The sequence below is a fragment of the Orcinus orca genome, chromosome 2 (assembly GCF_937001465.1).
Source record: "Orcinus orca chromosome 2, mOrcOrc1.1, whole genome shotgun sequence".
Taxonomy (NCBI): domain Eukaryota; kingdom Metazoa; phylum Chordata; class Mammalia; order Artiodactyla; family Delphinidae; genus Orcinus; species Orcinus orca.
The window spans coordinates 106207648-106230449 of record NC_064560.1 but is presented as its reverse complement, the minus strand read 5'-3'; the positions used below and the strand labels follow the sequence as shown (position 1 = coordinate 106230449).

General features: G+C 41.1%; 1 long non-coding RNA gene across 2 annotated transcripts; it reads right to left on the bottom strand.

Moving 5' to 3' along the window:
* Positions 1 to 2343: 2343 nt before the first annotated feature.
* On the bottom strand, positions 2344 to 17180 carry LOC117197376 (uncharacterized). Of its 2 annotated transcripts, XR_007475562.1 has the most exons (3): positions 12460 to 17131; positions 8294 to 8487; positions 2344 to 6914 (listed from the first exon to the last, which is right to left on the bottom strand). It is a non-coding gene; the product is annotated as an uncharacterized LOC117197376 (long non-coding RNA). The 2 variants fall into 2 exon arrangements; XR_004477953.2 differs by lacking the exon at positions 8294 to 8487 and having other exon boundaries at positions 12460 to 17180.
* Between the last annotated feature and the right edge of the window lie 5622 nt (positions 17181 to 22802).

The window sequence follows — 22802 nt, the reverse complement described above, 5'->3', positions numbered from 1 at the left end:
AATACTGTGTGATCTTCCTTATATGTGGAATCTAAAAAAAACCTGAACTCATAGAGAGTAGATTGATGGTTGCCAGCGTTGGGGGTGAGGGGACACAGCAAGGAGAGAGTGGGTGAGAATGGTCAAAAGTACAAAATTCCACTTGTTAAGTCCTGAGTATGTAATGTACCCCCCATGGTGACCACAGTTAACAATACCATATTGTGGGCTTCCCTGGTGGCGCAGTGGTTGAGATGCAGGGACACGGGTTCGTGCCCTGGTCTGGGAAGATCCCACATGCCGCAGAGCGGCTGGGCCCGTAAGCCATGGCCGCTGAGCCTGTGCATCCAGAGCCTGTGCTCTGAAACAGGAGAGGCCACAACAGGGAGAGGTCTGCGTACTGCTAAAAACAAAAAACAAAAAACAACCAATACCATATTGTATATTTCAAAACTGCAAAGATTGCAAATCTTAAGTGTGCTTACCATACACACACACACACACACACACACACACATTGTAACTATTTGAGGTGATGGATGTGTTAACTAATATTATTGTGGTAGTCATTTTGCAATATACACATGTACCAAATTACTGCTTTATACAGTTTAAACTTACACGTTATATATTAATTATATATCAATAAAGCTGGGGGGAAAAAGAAAATTGGATGTTTTCTATGTTTATGTAAATATATATTTAAATATACAGAAAATGTCTAGGAGGATATAGCATAGTGATGTTCTGGTAAAAGTTTAACAACCAGTTTTCCAGGGGGGAAAAATAATCGTTGATAGGTGGTGTTTGCCGATGTCCACAGCGTAAGTACTCCTGCCATGGCTGATTTCAAGCTCTTGATGTATGCACACAATTAGCTTAATGAGCCAGTGTGAGCAGACTCCAGCACATCTCTATACCCCTCGGAGGTGAGATTATGAGAAGACTTTCATGTCTACCTTACTTACTTCTGTGTTTGTTTGCATTTTTTACAACAAAATTGCACCACTGTTGTAATCCACACAAAAATGAATAAAAAGGCCAATTTGACAAAACAAAGATTTTTAAAAGAATATTTAAAGACATGGGAGGATGTTTATGACACTGCCACGTAAAAATTGTATGTTTCAGAGAAGTATCCTGTATTATCTCAATTTCATTTATGTGCATTCCTTTGCACAGGAAAATGTCTGAAAGAAAATACGCCAAAATGTACATGGTGGTTATGGCTGAGTGATGGGGTTCTGGGTGATTTTATTCTTTGTTTTACTTTTCAATATTTTCCATGTTTTCTACAAATGCTTTTATAATTATATAATGCTTTCATAATCACAAAAGACATCATTATATATAAAATACATAGCCCTGCTGTCACTGCTTAGAAAGCAATTTCTTCCCTTTGGGATTGCTATTACTACAATCAGAGCATGTGACTAACTTAAAATGTGGATAAATGGAATCTTTCATCTTTTTCCCTCTCTCAAAGCTAAAAGGAGTAGTTAGTTTTTATTTATGTGGCCAAAGATCTGGAAATATATATATATATCCTAACTCTTAATAGAAAAATTTCCCAATCTCTTACTTTGTCAGTTACTGCCATAGCCATTACCCTAATTTTTTTTGCCCACATTATTGTAACAGCCATTAGCTTCTCTCTCTCTCTCTCTCTCTCTCTCTTTCTGTTTCCATTTCTCCCCTAAGTCCAGTCCATACTGTAATTAGAACAGAGTAGGGAGATCTACATACATGTTGCCATAAGATTAATCATCTTACAATATGATTTTCCTTTTCATTTTGCTCAAAAGTCTTTAATGGCAGGTGGCAAAAGAATATTTACAGCATATCCCATTTCTGTAATAATTATATAAGCACGATTACCATATGTACAGAAAAAAATCTGGAAGAATATATGTCAAGTTGATAGCAAAGCTTTTCTCCAGGAGTAGTGGAATTATATGGATATATTTACATTCTAATTTTTATATCACTGAAATGTTTTACGAAAGGCCTAGATTACTTTCATACTGCAAAAAGAAATAACAGTGGGGATGCAATTCTTGATGAATTATCACTGCCCAGAGGATGAAATCTAAACTCCTCTCCTTTTGTCCGAATGCCGGCCTTCAAAATCCACCTATTCAATAAAACCCACCCAATTTACTCCATACCCCTCACAGGTTACTCACTTTTCTGAATTTCTACAGCACTTCCTGTCTTTGGTATTTATCTTTGTACTTTAGCGCACATTGGGTCATAACATTATGTAAACTGTTTCTTAATTAATTTACAGATACTTGACGGTGGAGTTTATGTTTATTCTTTATGTCCCCCCAAAGTCTCTAAACAATGTTAGAGGCACAGTGAATGGTCCCTAAATGTTTATTAAATTGTTTTGAAACCCAACATCTAAGTAATTGAAAAGGGTATGAAAAGTTGTTTTCTTAGGGACACCCACAGGAAAAAATCTGTCAGGAAGAAAAGAAAGAACAAAATGGGATATATACATACATATAGGCTAAATAAGGGGAGCAGTAAAAAGAAAATATAGAAACATTTGAGATATAGGATACTGTATTAGTTTCCTGTAACTGCTGTAACAAATTACCACACAGCCTGATGGCTTAAAACAACAGAAATTTATCCTTTCACATTCCTGGAGGCCAGAAGTTCATCAGTTTCACTGGGTTGAATAAAGATGCCAGCAGGGCTGTGCTCCCTCCAGAGACAGTAGGACAACATGTTTCTTGCCTCTTACAGCTTCTAGTGGCTGCTGGCACCTCTTGGCTTGTGGCCACATCACTCCAGTCTCTGCCTCCACAGTCATATTGCCTTCTCTCCTATGTGTCACATCTCCTGTTATCCTATTCTAAGGATGCATGGAATTGCATTTAGGTCCCGCTCAGATAATCCAGAATAATCTCCCCATTTTAAAATCCTCAGTCATACCTGCAAAGTCTTGGAATTTTTTGGTTGTTTGTTTGCCATACAAGGTAATATCCACAGAGTCCGGGGATTGGGACATGGACATTTTGGGGAAGCCATAACTCAGCCTACCACAGACACCTGTCAGAAGGAGTTCTCTTTCTAAGCAGGAAAGCTCTTCATGGTCCCCAACCCTTCTTTCTCTACTCAGTTCTTCCAATTTCAAGGCATGACATAGAGAGAGAATCTTAAAATTCATTAAACTTCCAACTCTAAAAACTTGGTGCAATAGCTATCAGGCCACTAGGGATAAACAGAGGTCTAAAAGCAGTAAGAACTTGCAGGAGAAGAACACTAAAAGTCCGTATTTTTGGCTTCTGAACACAACAAGCTTAGAAGTGACGGCCCAGTGAAGTCAAGCACTCTAAGACTAATTTGGTGAAATCATTCATTGCACATCTACAGTATGCTATCATCTCCTACAAAAGAAGGATACAAAAGACTTGGAAGACAACTCCAAGTCAAAGAGTTTACAATCTAATGATTGGCCTTGCAATAAACAGTTAAATGGAGAAAAAAATATGACAAAGCAGCCTAGATTTTTGATACTGCCCTACTTCGGAACAGATTATGAGAATCCAGGCTAAGACCAACACAAAAGAAGCAGGTCGGTCTCCTACTGTAGTTACATAATTCCTGTGGGGAGTGAGGAATTGGGGCCATCTCTCTGCAGGTGAAAATATGATTTTATTCACTATGCAAAGTAATGCATATGTTCTAGGACAATGTCAATATTTAATAATTTCAAAAGTCAAAATGGTGTACCATTTGGGCAGGACAAAAATATAGGCTTGCATAGGCAAATATGAATTTGCTTTGAGATTAGATTGTACCTCTTGGTATACTAATACAACCTATTGCATCATATTGGAAAAAAGATAAACACATTAACTTTTTTGTCCTTTGGATGGTAAAACTAAACATCATTCTCTTCTATGAGGGAAAAAATTTAGGTCTCATGCCAGAAAAAACTACTAGGGAGTTTAATTGTTTTGAAGAGTATACTATGTAAAAAGAAAAATTAATATAAAGTATAGAAACCTTGATTATGTTTCAATTCAACAAACATGTGTAGTCTCTACTATGTGCAAGGCCTCCAGGGAGAAAATAAATGAAAAAGAATGGTACCTGTACCTAAGGAACAAGTTTCCTGTCTCCCAGCAATGATAATATGTCAGAACAGGATCTATGTCATAAATACATACAAAGTTCTATTGGGGTCCAGAGGTGGGGATATTTACAAAGACTTTGGTAGGAGGTAGCATATGAAGTGTACTTTGCAGGACGTAGGGCTTTAACCTTTGGAGAAGCAATGAGATGACAGACCAGGCAGAAGCACCAGCATGAATAAAGGCTCACACGTAGAACAGCCTAGGGCATATTTGAAGAATAGCAAATAATCCATTCTTATTGGGATCTGGAGATACCTTTGAAGTATCTTCCTATGGGAAAAAGTCTAGGAGAAATTTAGAGGCAACTGAGGTTCTATTTAAACTGACCTAGCAAGATTAACAGTTTTGATAGGAAGAGAAAAAAAGGAAACAGGGAAAAGAAATTGGAAGTATTAAAGCAAGATACCCTTTTTCTAAATATGCACAACCATATCTATATTATCCCAAAAACCCCACTGAAAAGAATGGTGAGCAACCTGTTGTGTATTGACCTGTGTGAGCCATCTTGTTCTGGTAGAGGAGATGGTGGCCATCACAGATAAGGAATGGGCTGAGCAGGCAGCTTTGGCTCTTTTGGCAAACATGAATTTAACAGACATGACGTCAGAAATAAATCTAGTCAGAAAAAAGAAAAAGAAAAAAAGAAATCGAGCCCCAAACCAAAATGGAAGTGAATATCAGAAAAATGATTCTATTAAAAATGAACTTTAGGGAATTCCCTGGTGGCCCAGTGGTTAAGACTCCATGCATTCACTGCTGAGGGCGCAGTTCAACCTCCGGTTGGGGAACTAAGATCCCACAAGCCACGCGGCATGGCCAAAAAATAAATAAATAGAATAAAACTTTAAAAAAATGAACTTCAAAGAATGAATTAATGGTCTGCCACTTCTTCCTCTACCTTTCCATCCTCTTCCCTCTCCTTTCTGTACAAATCAGGCCAAAAGCCAATTCATGGAGCCAAGCAAGGTTGGTGTCCTTGGTGGGGGTGTGGAACTGTGGTGGCTGAAAGGTGTGAGGAGGGCATCTAGGTAAAAGGTCAGCCAGGTGCAGGTGTCAAAGCCCAAGACAGGTGAGAAGGGCGTCTGTGTGGAGGGTGGCCTGACTGGGATGAGGAGCGTGTCCCCCCCACGGAGAGGGAGACCGGTGTGGTATCCTGAGCATAGTGAGAATGGAGTCCCTGCAGAGGGTTAGCCTGTGGTTGCAAGGTGTTGGAAGCCAATGAGGGTAAGATAGCTATCCACATGGGGAAGGGGGAAGGGAGAGGAAGAAAGGAGGCCTAGTGTGGGTGCAGAGATCAAGCTGGGTAAGGAGGCCATCCATTGAAGGAAGGCCATCTGGCACAGGGTGTCAGAGTCAGACCAGGGTGAGGAAGGTGACTGTGCAGGGGATGGTCCAGCTTGGGGCATTGGAGCCCAAGCAAGCCCAAGCATTGGAGCCCAAGGCAGAGCAGCAGCCCAGTGCAAGATGAGGAGGTGTCCACACAGGGGGAAGGGGTAATCACAGGAGATTATTTATGCACAGAGGATTGATGAAATATAATAGTCATACTAAGGATAATGGGAGTTACATTTGTTACTGGTAGAGATGGTAGTTACATATATGAATAATGAAAAAACTAGAATGAACTAGTTGGTATTGGATTGAAATTGGAGGTATCAGTGTGAACTCATGATTTTGAATATATATAGATATAGAAATATAGATGTAAAATGTGTTTGTGTAAACATAAATGTAAATTTATATACATAAATACATATATACATATACATACATATATTTCATATATTCCCTAGATCTGTCTGCTGAAAGGGCCTAAGAACAGTTGATACCTCAATAGCAATGAGCACATCTAACGCCAAGATCTTAGTTTCTGAATGCCATTCTCTGCCAAAAGGAACCAGAGCTCCTTGGGGAAATGGCTGATTCCAGGGCTGGAGCAGGAAAAGTACAAAATAAGCTTGGACTATCTCATGCAGCAAGCAAGGAAGTGCAAAAGAATGATGGAGTTATGTTAAGAGAATAAAGAAGCCAACTTGAAGAGGCTTCCAGTGACCAAATGTGGAACAGTCTAAGTGTCAAAATAACGACAGTAATGGGTTACTGTCCACTGAATAAAGTAGGCATTCCTTGGCTAATACAGATATAAATTTTAAAAAGAATAACTAGGAAGTATTATGAAGAATGGGATATTTACATAGCCTCAAAGTACTTCCCCACAAAATACTTAATTACAAGGCAGATGCCACCTTAATCAAGTTAGCATCACCAGTGACACGACAGACTGAAGTCATGTGCCACCTAATAGGATACAGTGAGAACATGGCATCACTTCTCTAATCGTTCCACCAAAGATAACCTGTATTTAATCATCACAAAACCTCAGACAAACCCAGACTGAGGGACATTCTACAAAAATAAGTGGCCGTAATCTTAAAGAGTATCAAGGTCATGAAAGTAAAGCAAAGACTAGGGAACCGTTCAAGATTGAAGACTGAAGAGACAGCTAAATACAATGCACAATTTCTGGGCAGAGGACATTATTGTGACCATTGACAAAATTTGAATGGGGTATGAGGATTATACAGTAACATATCAATGTTAAATTCCTGATTTTGATATTGTACTGGGGTTATCTAGATGAATATTCACTAGTAAAATATACATACTAAAAGTATTTGTGATAACAGGGCATTTTCACAGTTCAGGCTCTGCAGGAAGAAGACTCTGAGTCAGAGTTTAGTGTCCAGGATGTTTATCAGGGAGTGCCTTTGGGATCGACACCTGTGGAATAGAAGAGAAGGAAGCAGGCTTAGACGGAAGGAAAAGCAGGCTGCATATAAGGAAAGCCCAGTAGCCTGAACTGACCCCATGAGGAGCTTTGGGGCTGAAACGGTCCTTCAGCATTGTGCCAAACCAGGCTGAAATGGCTGGGCTTTAAAACCACGCCTTGATCAGTTAATGGATGTAAGCTGTCTCCAAAGGGGTGTGAGCTCTGGTAAGGCAGCTCTCTGCTGCCAAAAGCCTAAAGGCTGTCTGCTGACAGTGCCCCAAGTAGCTGGGACAAGAAGTCCCTCTGCAAAGGGAAATCTCAGTGGGTCATCTCCACGTTCGTTCCCTGTGCGGCTCCCGGATCTAATTGTTCATACGCATTGAGGAGTAGCTTCTTCAGGTTTCTGATGAGCCTCTCCTCCTGGGGAAACTTAGAAGAGGAAGGCTTGTAGGACAAACAAACGATAGCCCTCTCTGCTGCAGCTGGTCTTGGGGCTGCAATTGAAACTTACAGCCTCCTTTCTCAACCATCCTTTCTAAATTCCTCTCATTCTCAGCTACCACTCCTCTTGGCCTCAGTGACTTATGGCGTCATGATCTAGATTCACATCCCAGAGAGGTCTGGGTTCCTGGTCGCCAGGTCCTTGCTGCATTATCCATTTACTATTGCAACTAGGCAAGAGAATAACAAGAGGCACACAAGTAGATCATCCGAGTGCTAAAACAGTCTTCCCTACCCTTATCGTATAACAACAGACCTAAGTCCTTCTGATAATCAGGGTTAATACCCCTGCTAAGATGATTCCTCTACTTCCAGCCCACTCATCCCTGGATACTAGGAGCCCAAAGTGCCCAGCAGAAGTTTAAGCTAGTAGTTCAAAGGGACTTTTGCTGTATCCTTGGGTGGAAATATTCCCCTTTTAGAAGCAAGGTCCTCTGACCCTGCAGGGTTCTGAATCGCAGGAACAGGAAGCATAAATTTCCCATTGGGTCATTGGGAATAATGATAAGCAGGTTTATTCGTACTTCCATAGTTTGCTTCTCAGACCCATGTATTCTTCCTGTTGGGGACACAGCACCAAATAAAGATCTTTGATTCAATGTGTTTAATGTATCCAGGGGGATGGCACTCACAGAGCATTGCATCTCAGCTAACACGTCAGCCATACCTTCAGCATGGCACCCCAATACTCTGTCAGGCCAGAAGCTTCAGGGTGTTGCAGTAAGTGATACAACCAGCAGATACCATTGTCATGGGTCCACTCTCACATCTTTTTACTGTAAATTGGGTCCCCTGGTCTGATGCAATGTTATGTGAAGTCCTCTGCTGGTGGATCAAATATTGTTTAAGCCCGGAGTGAGGCCTGAAGATAAGACTTTTAAATCCTTACCCAGGGCTTCCCTGGTGGCGCAGTGGTTGAGAGTCCGCCTGCCGACGCAGGGGACACGGGTTCGTGCCCCGGTCCGGGAAGATCCCACATGCCGCGGAGCGGCTGGGCCCGTGAGCCATGGACGCTGAGCCTGCGCGTCCAAAGCCTGTGCTCCACAACGGGAGAGGCCGCAACAGTGAGAGGCCCGCGTACCGCTAAAAAAAAAAAAAAAAAATCCTTACCCAGAATATTTGTCCATTCCTGTCAGAACGAAACATTCTACCTTTCAGTCAACTCGCCACCAACTTGTTGGTTGGGCTCCTTGAGGAATGGTGCCATATCAGGAGCTCAGCATTGATCTCTTTTGCTGTCAAGGTGGACATTTGGCAGAGGCAATAACTGATAAGTGGGAACCCATGCTAATGGGCCCAGGATAGCCTCAATGTCTGCCACATGGCCACTTTCTTCAAGTATCCATTGTGCCAGAAATGGTGTGGTCATTGACCAAGGGGGAATCAACTGGCTGAGTCATTTTATATTGAAGGATTTACAACTGCCATTTTGCCTTCTTTTCCATATGCCATAGCTTTTTTGCTCCTCTATTCCTATATTTTGCCATCTTTTGTGTTAAAAAGATATTTTCCAATGTAACATTTTAATTTCCCTGTCATATATATATTTGAGTTATTAGTGGTTGCTGGGATTATGATTAACATCTTAATTTATAACAATGTTGTTCAGATTAATACCAACTTAATTTCAATACTATTCAAAAACTTTGCTCCCAAATAGTTCCATTCCCTACACCCTCTTTGTTTTCTTTTGCTTGTACAAACCGATTAGTACCCTTATTGGCTGCCCATCTATTTTTCAGCAAGTGACACCATGTTTTATTAATTATCTCCATAACTCTGCAGGTCAGGGGCCCCTGGTTGCCACTTTGATCTTGCTGCTTATTATCATAATTGCGTCCACATGGTTTCTGACACGTGTGTGACGCCACCTGGTTCAATTATTTCTGGGTTGTATTAACTCCATTGCTAATAAGGAAGTCAGTTTTATAACAGCATCGCCTACCATCATCAGTCCAGCCTGCAAAAGAGAGTCGCTACTGAACTTCATAGTGATTCTGGTGCCCTTTCACCAGCACATTCTTTATTGCTTTGGTAGATGGTGTATCCTCCAGGTCCTCCTATGGAAGAGTCATCTGGTGGGTTTTCTGGCCTGACATAGTATAGCTATACCAACATGCCCACTTGCCTGTGTCCTTTTTCAAAAATTGCGATAGTATTACATACATAAAATTCACCATTTTGAAGTGCACAACTTATAGGTTTTTAGTATGTTCACAAGGTTGGGCAACCATCACCACAAACAATTTTAGAGTAGTTTCATCACCCCAAAATGAAACCCTGTGTCAGTTAGCAGTCATTCCTTATTCTCCCTACTGACAGCCCCTGGAAACCACTAATTTACTTTATGTCTCTATGAATTTGCCTACTCTGGACATATCATTAAATGGAAGCACATAATATGTGTGGCATTTTGTCTGCCTTCTCTCACTTAGCATAATGTTTTCAAGGTTCACCCATGTTGTAGCATATATCAGTCTCATTCCTTTTTTTTTTTTTTTTTTTGCGGCACACGGGCCCCTCAGCATTGCGGCCTCTCCCGTTGCGGGACGCGCAGGCTCAGCGGCCATGGCCCACGGGCCCAGTTGCTCCGTGGCATGCGGGATCCTCCCGGACCAGGGCACGAACCCGTGCCCCCTGCATCGACAGGCAGACTCCCAACCACTGCGCCACCAGGGAAGCCCCCTCATTCCTTTTTGTAACTGAACAGTATTCCATTGTACGGGTATAGCAAATTTCATTTACCCATTCAACAGTTGATGAACATTTGGGTTGTTTCCCCCTTTTGGTTATTATGAATAATGCTCCCTTAAACATTTGTGTACAAATTTTTGTGTGGACGTTATGTTTTCATTTCTTTGGGGAATATACATAGGAGTGGAATTGCTGGGTCAAATGGTAACTTTATGCTTAACTTTTTCAGCAGTTGTCACACCGTTTTCCAAATTGGCTGCACCATTTCACCTTCCCAGCAGCAATGTATGAGGGTTCCAATTTCCCCACAACCTCACCAACACTTCTTTTTCTTTCTTTTCAAAAATTTTTTATTATAGTCATTCTATTGGTGTGAAGTGGTATCTTACTGTGGTTTTGATTTACATTTCTGTAATGACTACTGATATTGAACATATTTTCATATGCTTGTTATCCATTTGTATATCTTTTTTAAAGAAATGACTATTCAAAAAAAAAGAAATGACTATTCAAATCTTTTGTCTATTTTAAAATTGGGTTATTTGTCATTACTGTTGAGTAAAGTTTACATATATATATATATAAATTCTGGATACTAGACTGTTATCAGAATATGATTTGCAAATATTTTCTCCAATTCTGTAGGTTGTCTTTGACTTTCTTGGTGGTGTCCTTTGAAGCACAAAAGCTTTTAATTTTGATGAAGTGCAACTTTGGTTGACTGTGTTTTGTGTCATGTCTAAGAAACCATTGCCTGATACAAGGTCACAAAAATTCACACTTACTTTTTTCTAAGAGTTTTACAGTGTTAGCTCTTACATTTAAGACTATGATTCATTTTAAGTTAATTTTTGTGTATTTTGGGAAATAAGTGTCCAAACTCTTTCTTTTGCATGTGGATAGCCCCATTTGCTGGAAAAAACGATTCTTTCTTCATAGTATTTTTTTGGCATTCTTGTTGAAAATCCACTGCCCATAAATGTGTAGGTTTATTTCTGGACCCTCAATTCTATTCCCTTGATCTACATGTCTATCCTTATACCAGTACCCCACTGTTTTTATAGCTTTGTAGTCAGTTTTGAAACTGGGAATTGAACCCTCCACCTTTGTTCTTTTTCAAAATTGTTTTGGCTATTCGAGGTCCCTGACATTTCCATATGAATTTTAGGATCCGTTTGTTAATTTCTGCAAAACAGCCAGCTGGGATTTTGATAGGGATTACCTTGAATCTACAGATCAATTTGGAGATTAATCTTCCAATAAATGAACATGGAATATCTTTCCATTAATTTAGGTCTTCTTTCATTTCCTTCAACAAAGTTTTGTAGTCTTCAGTATATACATCTTATTAAACTTACTCCAAGGTATTTTATTATTTTTGATTTCCCTTAGTGTTTTAATCCTTTCCTCTACCATCTGCCAAGACATTTATGGCATTTTGATATCTCTTAGCATGGGTCATCACTTTTTCCATGCTTCACAGGAGCCATCTTACTAGTAAGTTTGCACCAATTCCTGGGGTCTTTTGACAGAGTATAAATCTTATATTTTGGGAGAATGTATCCAAATTGTTTTTGAATCTTATGTTCTATCCCCCTTGATCAAGTACCCTCAGAATCTAGTCCCATGTGTATTCCCCCACCTCCTGCAATCCATGCTGGTTAAATCTTTTCACTCCTTTGGGATATGGTTTCTTTCCTCCCTTCTCAGGCCTAGCATGCCGCCAGCTGGATTATGCTGCCACTTAACCCTAGTTATCGATTTAGTGGACAGGAGGGTTGGTGGGACACGATCCTGAGGAGACACATGTTGTATTGCAGGAAGAGGCCCTGGCATTGTCTCAAGCTAGGGGAGTATATGGCTCTTAGTAGAAAAGGGTGGCTCACTTCTGCAGGCTCAGAGGATCAAAAGGAACCTGGGAATATAAGATATTGGGGGGCATCAATTCAAATGTCCCCATCCCATGTGTCAGGGTCTCATTGTTTCCCAACAACAGCCCTGTCCTTGGATTAGGAGACCTAGTTTATTAGTAGTTTAACCTTCTTTGGAGCTTGGCCACACTGATGATTTAGTGTGGTCTGGTCCTCAGCCTTCTCTGCACTCCCTCTGCGGGTTATGAAAGCCTCTTTACCAAAGAGACCCTCTGGCTTTCATACTTGGCTTTCAGTTGCCTGCTAGCCACTCTCTTAGCTTTTCGTTTTCTTCTCCTAGAGCTTTAATAGAGCTAAGCAATAACCATCCAATCCCACTGTCCTTATAGTTACTATTTTCTCCATATATGGTATCAACTAACACATTCTCTTTCACTAGTATACTATCCCAATTCACCACTGGTGAAAGTGTTAGTAACTGTACTGTTACCTTATGCCAGGGACTATCTGTGCTCCATCCATCACCAGTGATGAGGTCCTCATGCCAGCCGGGTAGTGATCCAGCTTCAAAACCCCATCTTATCATCTGCTTTCTCGATCTCTCCTGGCTCCAACTGTGGCAGTTTGGGTTTTCCAGGAAGCAGACTCTGAGACAGACTTTAGTGTTCAGGATAATTATGAAGGCGAGCTCTTGAGATCCATGTCTATGGGTTGGAGGAAAGAAAACAGAATTGGGCAGAGGAAGATGTTGATCTGAGATACAGGCTGATAAACTCAACTAACCCCATTGGGAGCTCTTGAGCAGAAATGGCCCATTGAAGTTGCCCTGCACAGGGCCAAAATAGCCAGGCCGCTCTATCCTTCCCTTGATCAGTCCTTGGATTTGGGCCACCTGGGAAAGGGGCATCTCCTCGGGCAAGGTAGCTCTCTGCAGATGAGGCCAACCCCGAAGGGAATGACAGTGGACAGATGCTTGTTGACCCCATAGTTGAGCAACAAGTCCTTCCTTGAAGGGTATCTGGTCAATGCATCTCAATTTCCACCACAGGTGTCATGCCAGCAACTTACTCTCAAATTAGTCAGTTAAAAAAAAGTTCATTATGCTATGTGTGCAACTTTTCTGTAAGTTTTAATACTTTCAAAATATAAAAAAACTTAAAAAAAATGAACATGCTTACATAAATTAAATGTGACTTAGGAAACACCTAGAAGAAAGCCTTCTGTTGCTGATACAAAGAAAGAGGAATGGTGTTGAAAGATGAAAATTCATTTGAATGAGTAAAATATGGATCACCAGAAGAGTTAGTGGGAGGTAAGAATGAAAAGACAAGTTGAGGCTTCATCCTTGCTGATAAAACATACTTCAGAATAGGGCGATAACAGAAAATGCCTAGACCTGCCTTTAATTTCATCTCACCTCTTCTGAGTAGGTAAAGTCTTTTCCAGATTATCTTTAATAGTTACTGTTTCCTATCTCCCTCTTCCTTTTGCTCCTTTCCTCTCCAAGGCCATCATGGAACTTGGAATGTGAAGATGTGAGTCTTTGCTCAGCTTCCCATACTGGGATGAAGATTATTTTTAAAATTAATCTCTGAGTCACAGAGGGAGGAGGGAAAGAATCATTTTAATCTCTTCCTTTTCCCTCCTTCATAACCTGCTGTACAGCTAAATCATTTTTTTAAATCTGTCTTTTTTCCTCTTCTCCAAGAATCACTTGCCTTTTATATTTCCTTTGGAAACAGTATTTATAAACCTTCAGAAGCTTCTAAAACTGGAAGAAATTTTTCTTTGCTGAATGGGCCACCAGCTAAAGGAGATTTCCGTAAGCTGCTTTCATGTAAGTAAATCTATTTCTTATAATACTGATTGTTGGGATCTGAGAAGTTATATACAGTTCCTCCTCCTCCCCTTCTCACTGTGCCATCAGCTGTACCCTGTCTGAACTTTCCCTTAGTCTCTCCTGGGCTGCATAGAAGACACTCCTGTTTTCTGTGGGAGATGCAGGCAGAGACTCTTCTGGCCTTCTACCTTTGCAGCATGCTACGGCATGTCTCATGTTTCACTATTTGACCACAATTCTTTGAGGGATAAATAAGCACAGAAACAGTGAAAGCTACATTTAAAAAAAAAAAAAGTGTTTACAAATTTACATACTAAACGTTGAAGAAAAGCCCTACTTAACTAAGTTACTCAGAAAATGGGGACAAAGTTCTATGTTGGGTAAAGTAGGCACTTAAAGAATATCTGTGGAATGAATTGAATGAAAGAGAGAGCTGCCTTAACTTTAGGAAACCGTGGTTTAAACAGGCAAGCTTCTGGGTGGAGATATTAATAGCACCACTTATTTATACAGTCGTTTAGCATTTTCAGAGTGCTTTCACACACATTATCTCATGAAATCCTTGGAACAAACCTGCAAGGGAGGAGAGGCATTTTTATGATAAGATTAAATGACTTGCCTGTACCCTAACAACTAATAAGTGGCAGAACTGGTGCCAGTATGCAGGTCTGCTGACTACTGTTGGTTCCCCAATACCAGATGGATTTTTCTGATTTCAGAGTAGAGTCCTCAAGGATTACTGCTAGGGGACTTACTTAAAACTTTTCATAGACTGTTTGAAAGTGGGCTCATATAAGAAAAGTCACAGGGGCTTCCCTGGTGGCGCAGTGGTTGAGAGTCCGCCTGCCGATGCAGGGGACACGGGTTCGTGCCCCGGTCCGGGAGGATCCCACATGCCGTGGAGCGGCTGGGCCCGTGAGCCATGGCCGCTGAGCCTGCGCATCCGGAGCCTGTGCTCCGCAACGGGAGAGGCCACAACAGTGAGAGACCCGCGTACCGCAAAAAAAAAAAAGAAAAGTCACTAGGCTGAGGTGTCCTTAAGCTCTCCAGAGTAGTAAACACCAAGCAGATCAATCTAAATTGAAGTAAAGATAAATAAACAAGGCTATGTGAGTGGACAGAAGTATGGCAAATTAGTTTCATTCTGTACTGATTTTGGATAATGCATTTAGGTTGTTAGTCTGAAGGACACTTGAAAGATGAGCTTGGAGCTATGTTTTATTTCAAGAAAGAGAACCATGAGTTATTGTTGACTGTTTCTTAAAGTCATATAGCAATAATTTCCAAGTTCTTAGCCTCCTTGCTAAAAACATGGAAAACAAAACTGAAAGCACTGTTTTGTCCTATATTCAACAAAATGATAATGAAGCTATACCTGGGGTCAAGCATCTAATTCTGCCCCAAAACCTTAAAAAAGAGCCTAGTCAGTATACCAGGTGAGAGAAAAGAGCAACTAAAATAATCAAACAGATCCCCTAAGAAGAAAGTTGCTTTAAAAATAGGAGTAAAGGGCTTCCCTGGTGGCGCAGTGGTTGAGAGTCCGCCTGCCGATGCAGGGGACACGGGTTCGTGCCCCGGTCCGGGAGGATCCCACATGCCGTGGAGCGGCTGGGCCCGTGAGCCATGGCCGCTGAGCCTGCGCATCCGGAGCCTGTGCTCCGCAACGGGAGAGGCCACAACAGTGAGAGACCCGCGTACCGCAAAAAAAAAAAAGAAAAGTCACTAGGCTGAGGTGTCCTTAAGCTCTCCAGAGTAGTAAACACCAAGCAGATCAATCTAAATTGAAGTAAAGATAAATAAACAAGGCTATGTGAGTGGACAGAAGTATGGCAAATTAGTTTCATTCTGTACTGATTTTGGATAATGCATTTAGGTTGTTAGTCTGAAGGACACTTGAAAGATGAGCTTGGAGCTATGTTTTATTTCAAGAAAGAGAACCATGAGTTATTGTTGACTGTTTCTTAAAGTCATATAGCAATAATTTCCAAGTTCTTAGCCTCCTTGCTAAAAACATGGAAAACAAAACTGAAAGCACTGTTTTGTCCTATATTCAACAAAATGATAATGAAGCTATACCTGGGGTCAAGCATCTAATTCTGCCCCAAAACCTTAAAAAAGAGCCTAGTCAGTATACCAGGTGAGAGAAAAGAGCAACTAAAATAATCAAACAGATCCCCTAAGAAGAAAGTTGCTTTAAAAATAGGAGTAAAGGGCTTCCCTGGTGGCGCAGTTGTTGAGAGTCCACCTGCCGATGCAGGGGACATAGGTTCGTGCCCCGGTCCGGGAAGATCCCACATGCCGGGGAGCGGCTAGGCCCGTGAGCCATGGCCGCTGAGCCTGTGCGTCCGGAGCCTGTGCTCCGCAAGGGGAGAGGCCACAACAGTCAGAGGCCCACGTACTGCAAAAAAAAAAAAAAAAAAGGAGTAAATAAGTGGATATTTGGAGGAAATTCTTATTTACCTTTCTGAAGTTTATGTCATAGAGGGCAATTATAATATTCAAAAACACTTCGTTTTCAACAAACATTTTATTGGGAGGACACTATATTCAGATACTATGCCCCACACTAGGGTTTACAGTAACACATAGACTTCACAGCCATTGTCAGAGAATACCAGACCAGATGAATCTTTTGTCCAACTCAGCACAGCTTTTCTTGTGTTCTTTATGAATTGGCATCTGGTTTATAGTGCAGTCTCTTGGGTTTGGTTGGTATGTGTTGGTTGCTAGAGACCAATCAACCATGGTGAACCTGCAATCAAGTTCTTCAAGCTGCAAATCTTTAGGACTGGACTCTTCATACCACCCAGAGAATAAAGTGAAGTTATTACTATTAATAACCTTCTCGTTAATGTTGAGTTGTTTATCTGGGTCTTACAGACACCATCCTTCTCTGTGTTCTCAGCATTTCTTCTGAGCTAAGAAAATAAAGATAGTTCCTGTATGACTGAGTTATGTTCCCAAAAGTTGACTTCTTAGTTGTTTGAAACTGAAAATGCATTTTCCCCAGAGAAACAATGTGACAAATACTGGTAGGTCCTCAGGCTGACTGTTAGAAGCCCATTTAGGCCACAAGCAGCTTGACTATGAGAGGATGAGAACTGTGACCTACAGCATTGTTTCCATGGGAAAATGTGCCCCAGCAGCAGAATAAGGACTTCCTTCCTCCCCCACTTCCTACCTCCATGAGCAGAAGCCAGTGTGTTTACTACAGGAAATGCAGCTCCTGCCTGCGGGCAGCTGGGCACTGCAGCAGCCTTGGATGCCTGATCCATGGGGCAGAGATACTCTCTCACCTCTCCTGACCTAACCCTGTCAGTGAAGACAGTGGGGTCAGGTGTGGAGTCTTTCCCTGATCCACCATCTCCGGAGCAGGGCTGTTGGGATTCTTTGGGGGGGTGGGGTGGGGGGTTCAAAGCTGGCTACATAATTTCTGGGGCCTCTTATTCAAAAAGTAGAAATAAAATGGATGGAGCTAAAGGTATAAAGCCTTTTCCCTTTCTTCTGGTCTCTCTCTCTTGACTTACAGTGTTTAATTTAGATAGTCAATAATCATAACTAATATTTTAAGTACGGAAAAATTAAAAATTTAAGTTGTCAGCATGACTTTTATAATTAATTTTTATATTGTAAGATGCAAATATAGTTTGAAATACAAATATGAGTATTTAACTCCTATGTGAAATCCCCAAAATGACACAATTTCTATGTTGCAGCTCCTACATGCATATATATTTTGTTCTCACCAGAGCAGTGGAAAACACTGCAGAAAACTAACTTAACGATTATTATTTCATTTCTTGATACACACATTCAACCAACACTCTCTACCTTTGACTTACTGAGGAGTAAATAAGGGCTGAAAGGACAAAAGAAATGTTTTGGCCTAGGCTGTTAGCTAATATGGGGAAGTAACGCAAGAAAGGATGCAATAGGGTTCCTTGATCATTTGTGCTTCCTAGAACGCCACTGCCTTCTTTCTGCGTTTGAAGCAAGTTCTGGTTCCAGTGGAAAGCATGGCCTCTCAGAGCTATCAGCACCCCCAGTTACTCAGCTGTAGATGTAACAAACCTTATACTCACTTGCTTTGTTTCACTGAACTCCAATGCCTTGTGGGTCCACCAGAATTCTGTGCTCATGGGGCCCTAAGAAAGCTATATGTGAATGGGGTGGCAAGGAACAGTGGACACCCATTGCGCCTCTCTTCTGCTCACATGCATACTCTATTGTCCCATCCAAATGCACTACAAAACATGAGTTCAAAGATAAACTTATTAGGAATTTCAAGATGGCAATAGGAGAGTATTAAACCAAGCATGGGGTGTTTCTGAGCGTGTGGTCCTGCATGATGCCCTGGATATGGGGTGGGGTGGAGGCCAGAGGTGGGGGAGGTCTGTGGTAGCCTAGGGTAGGAATTCACAGGGATAGAGCTACACAGGATGGGCAGATGGATCTTAAGCCTCCTGAGGGTCTGGCCATTTCCCTTTCAGAATACCACTCCTAGGGTATTGCTATAAACAGTGAAGGCTTCAGTCAAGACTCCAGAGATGGGACTTCCCTGGTGGCGCAGTGGTTAAGAATCCACCTGCCAATGCAGGGGACACGGGTTTGATCCCTGGTCTGGGAAGATCCCATATGCTGCGGAGCAACTAAGCCCGTGCGCTACAACTACTGAGCCTGCTCTCTAGAGCCCACAAGCCACAACTACTGAGCCCATGTGCTGAAACTACTGAAGCCCGTGTGCCTAGAGCCTGTGTCCTGCAACAAGAGAAGCCACCAGAGTGAGAAGCCCGTGCACCACAATGAAGAATAGTCCCTGCTCGCCACAACTAGAGGAAGCCCGCGCACAGCAACAAAGACCCAATGCAGCCATAAACAAACAAACAAACAAACAAAAGACTCAAGGTGGGTACTGGTCTCTGGGGATGACATCTTCAGGGAAGGTTCTTCCAGTGGTGGTAACTGCCAGCTGGCAAAATATGTCAAATAGAAGGAGATCACATTGTGGAAGGTAGACCTACTGCACCATATTATATACTGGTTGATAACTTGAGCACTCAGAATAACCAATGTAAACACACCTTCAGCATGTTTACTTAGAGTTAACAGATAGTGATTACCTTCTTCCCCAAATGACAGATAGCTTGACTATTTTGGAGTACAAAAAGGAGGGGAATGACCTTGTGTACTGAAAGCTGCTTTGCCCCCACAACTCAAAATATTTATCACTCTGTGGATGGGCTATGGAACACCTTGTCTAATCTTTTATTTGCATTGGTCATGTGCTGGAGGCCCAGGTTGTTCTCAAAAACTGAGGATGTTTATAGAAGACTGTGGTCTCAAGCGTTCAAGTTTCAAAAATACGGACTATCTCCAGAACTCAGGAGCATCTGTTCTCCTTACGCTAATGGGGCTCTCAAGATAGGAGGAGGATGGACAGAGTGAAAATAAGAAAACCTTTGGACCATATTTCCCTAAAGCCAAGAGTGTCACCATCTCTCTGCTCCTCTTAAAAAGTATGCGTGTAGGTGTGTGTATGGCAGGCGGGAGCTACAACTATTGTATTAGTCGTTTAATTCTACCATTTCTACAAATTTATCCGACTTCCACAAAATACTGACTTTCAAGGCAGATAAATTACACGGAGGATCCTTTGATTACTTGTTATTTTTGTAAAATTACCCCAATAGGTATTTCCCAGTACATTTACGTATTTAGTTATATAACCATTATTCAAAAAGTAAGTGTAGGGACTTCCCTGGTGGCGAGGTGGTTAAGAACCCGCCTGCCAGTGCAGGAGACACAGGAAGATCCTGTCCGGCAAGATCCCACATGCCTCGGAGCCTGTGCGCCACAACTACTGAGCCTGCGCTCTAGAGCTCGCGCGGAGAAGCATGCGCGCCGCAATGAACAGTTGCCCCTGCTCGCCGCAACTAGAGAAAGCTCGTGCACAGCAACAAAGACCCATGCAGCCAAAAATAAATAAATAAATAAATAAATATATAAATAAAAAGTACATGTACAGATTGTTTCAGAGATTTTGTTACAAGGAAAGCCAGGTTTTGTCTAAAAAATTTAAGTAGTTTATTGCAGCTTTCCTACAAAATTCTATTTACCATAGCCTAAGAGAATGAAATACTGTTTACAAAGTGTTTACCTGAAACACGTTACTTGATAAATGCTATTACCATTCTCCCAAGGAGTAAGCTCTTTGCTGCCCCATCACGTTAAATGTAGGACCCTTGATCTTCATTTACAGGTGTCTCTCGCTTCAAAAAACCTTCATGTGATCTGCCTCTCATTGAACTTTAGATACAGCTTCACTGGATCTTGACTGAAAACATTCTCTTCATAATCTTTAACTACAGTCAATCCTCATTATTCGCAGATTGCTTGCGAATTTGCCTACTTGCTAAAATTTATTTGTAACCCCTAAATCAATACTCACAGCATTTCTGACATGCAGAGTGGTGAAAAAATTGTTGCCCTCTGTGCATGTTCCCATTGAGGTTGAACGAGGCAACACTCTGCCTTCTTGTTTCAACTCTCACATTATAAACAAATGTCCTTTCTGTGGTCTAGTTAGCACCATGTTTTTTTGCATTTTTTGCTTTTTTGTTGGTGATTTAGCTGTTTAAAATGGTCCCCAAGCATAGTTCTGATGTGCTGGCTATAAATGTAAGAAAGGTGTGATATGCCTTTCGGAAAAAGTATGTGTTAGATAAGCTTCATTCAGCATGAGTTACAGTGCTATTGGTCAGAGTTCAATGTTAATGAATCAACAACATATATTAAATAAGATGTCTTTAAAGAAGCACACATAAAACAAGGTTATGTATTGACTGGTTGGTGAAAACATGACCAGAGGTTTGCAGGAAAGTAATCCTGTATTTCCCTTAGAAGCAATGGTTCAGCAGTTACTAATTCAGTGCTCAAAGTGACTTTACAGAACATAATTACCACAAACAACAAGAATCAACTGTACTTGGCAACCAATTTCTTCAGTGGAAAGTTCTTTTGTTTACAAATCAAATTACAATGCGTTCTTTCAGAAACCATGTCTAGGAATGCAATCATTTTAAATTGAGAGTATAAACATCAACACATAGAAGCTTCTATCAATAGTTAGAGAAGACCTCGGATGTTATCACCTCTTTGCAGGTCCCTCCTCCCCCCAGCAATTTCTTTTATAGCATCCCTGACAGGTGGCCAGTTTTCTGACTGAATGCTTCCAGTGATGTAGCGCTCTTCACCAGGAGGTCCTGTCCACTGTAGCTCAGTTCCAATATCCAAAACTGTCCTTTCTTACACTGAGTCAAAATCTTTCTCTCTGTAATAGCCCTCCTGGTGGTCTTAGATTTGAACTCCAGTGCAACATGGAATAAATCTACTCTCTTCTCTGCATAACAACCCTTCAGCAAATTGCTTTTCTGCAGATTAAGCAGACCCAATTCCCTCATCTTTTCTTCAGAGAAAAAATGGTTTCCACACTCTTCCTAGATGTCTCTTCCTAATGAATTCTGATTTGTTATGCAAGGTAGCTCTTTTTATGTGGTATCTATATTTGAACACATGAGTTCAGAAATCCTGAGCTGAATAGCATAGGTCTGGTGCCCCCGTGAACTGAACACTGTTTTGCATTAACACAGTCTACATTTTGTTAGTTGTTTGGTGACAGCTCACACTGCATGAATATCTGTAACTTATAGTTACATTATCAGGTCAAGCTGTTCCCCAAATCCTGGCCCCTTTCAAATGATTTTTCTGAACAAAGATACTACACTTTATATTTATTGCAGCCAAATGTCATCTTCTTTAAAAGAAAAATCATGATTTTGAATAACTATTCTGTCATCATATTCTGATCTGAGTTCTATATCTTCCTCAAATTTGATATCTTAACTCAAAACATTGATAAAAATATTGCTCAGGTCTGGACAAAGGAGGACAAATCTGCATTGCTCTTCTTGAGAATTTGACGCCTCAAGATTAATGTCACTCCAGTAATTAGCACTCTTTGAATCAATTCTCTGCAATTATCTAAACCCATATTTCTCAATCTTATCCACAAAAGTGTCTTGACTTTTTGAAATGACCAACATCTTTGTTTAGTAATGTAATAATCCTATCAAGAAAGGAAGTGGTATTTCTTTGTCATGATTTATTTGACAAGAAGCCATGATGACTCCTATTAACTGTTACATTTTCCCTAACATATCGTGTTCAATGATTTACATTAGAAAATTTCCAGGAATTGGCATCAAGCTTAGTGGTCTTATTTCTAAAATCCGCTTTTCCCTTCATCTTGAAAATCAAGATATTGACAGTTTATTTTCATGGGAAGATGGTCATCAGAATGGAAAAAGATAAAATAAGTAGTCTAATGAGGGAATTTAAACTCAAATAGGCAAAATGGGAGCAACTGGGTAATTCAAGACTTTCCCCTCGTGGAGTCCAGTTGATCTGGCTCCAAGAATATCACTTGTATTGTCATCCCCTTTCTGTGCCCAATCGAGACACATTCTCTCACTTTCTCTCACGCTTAAACCAGAGTTTGGATTGGGTTTTCTGCCACTGTAACAAAAGAATTCTGACTTATACAGGAAAGGGCTCCTTAAAGGACATTAGAGTATTGTTACCAGTGTAAAGCAGACTGGATACAGAGCAGAAAACAACAATGGATCCTCCTGCCCTCTTCCTGTTGCCAACCTCTTGCTCATCTAATCTACCCTTCCCATTCATAGCAGAATTATCACTCTAAAATACTAGGTGAATCATCTAAATTCCTCTCCTTCTGCCTTTAGCATAAATCCAAAAGTTCTGGCATCCAAATAAGGCCTTCTCAACTGGTGCTAACTTGCCTTCATTCCCCCAGGCCTGTAAGACTTTTTACCAAAGTGTGCCCAGCACATTCATGACTTTGTACACTCTGCCCTCTCATCCTGAAATTTCTTTTTTCCTCATACTTCCTGATGGAATCAAGCCCAGCTCAA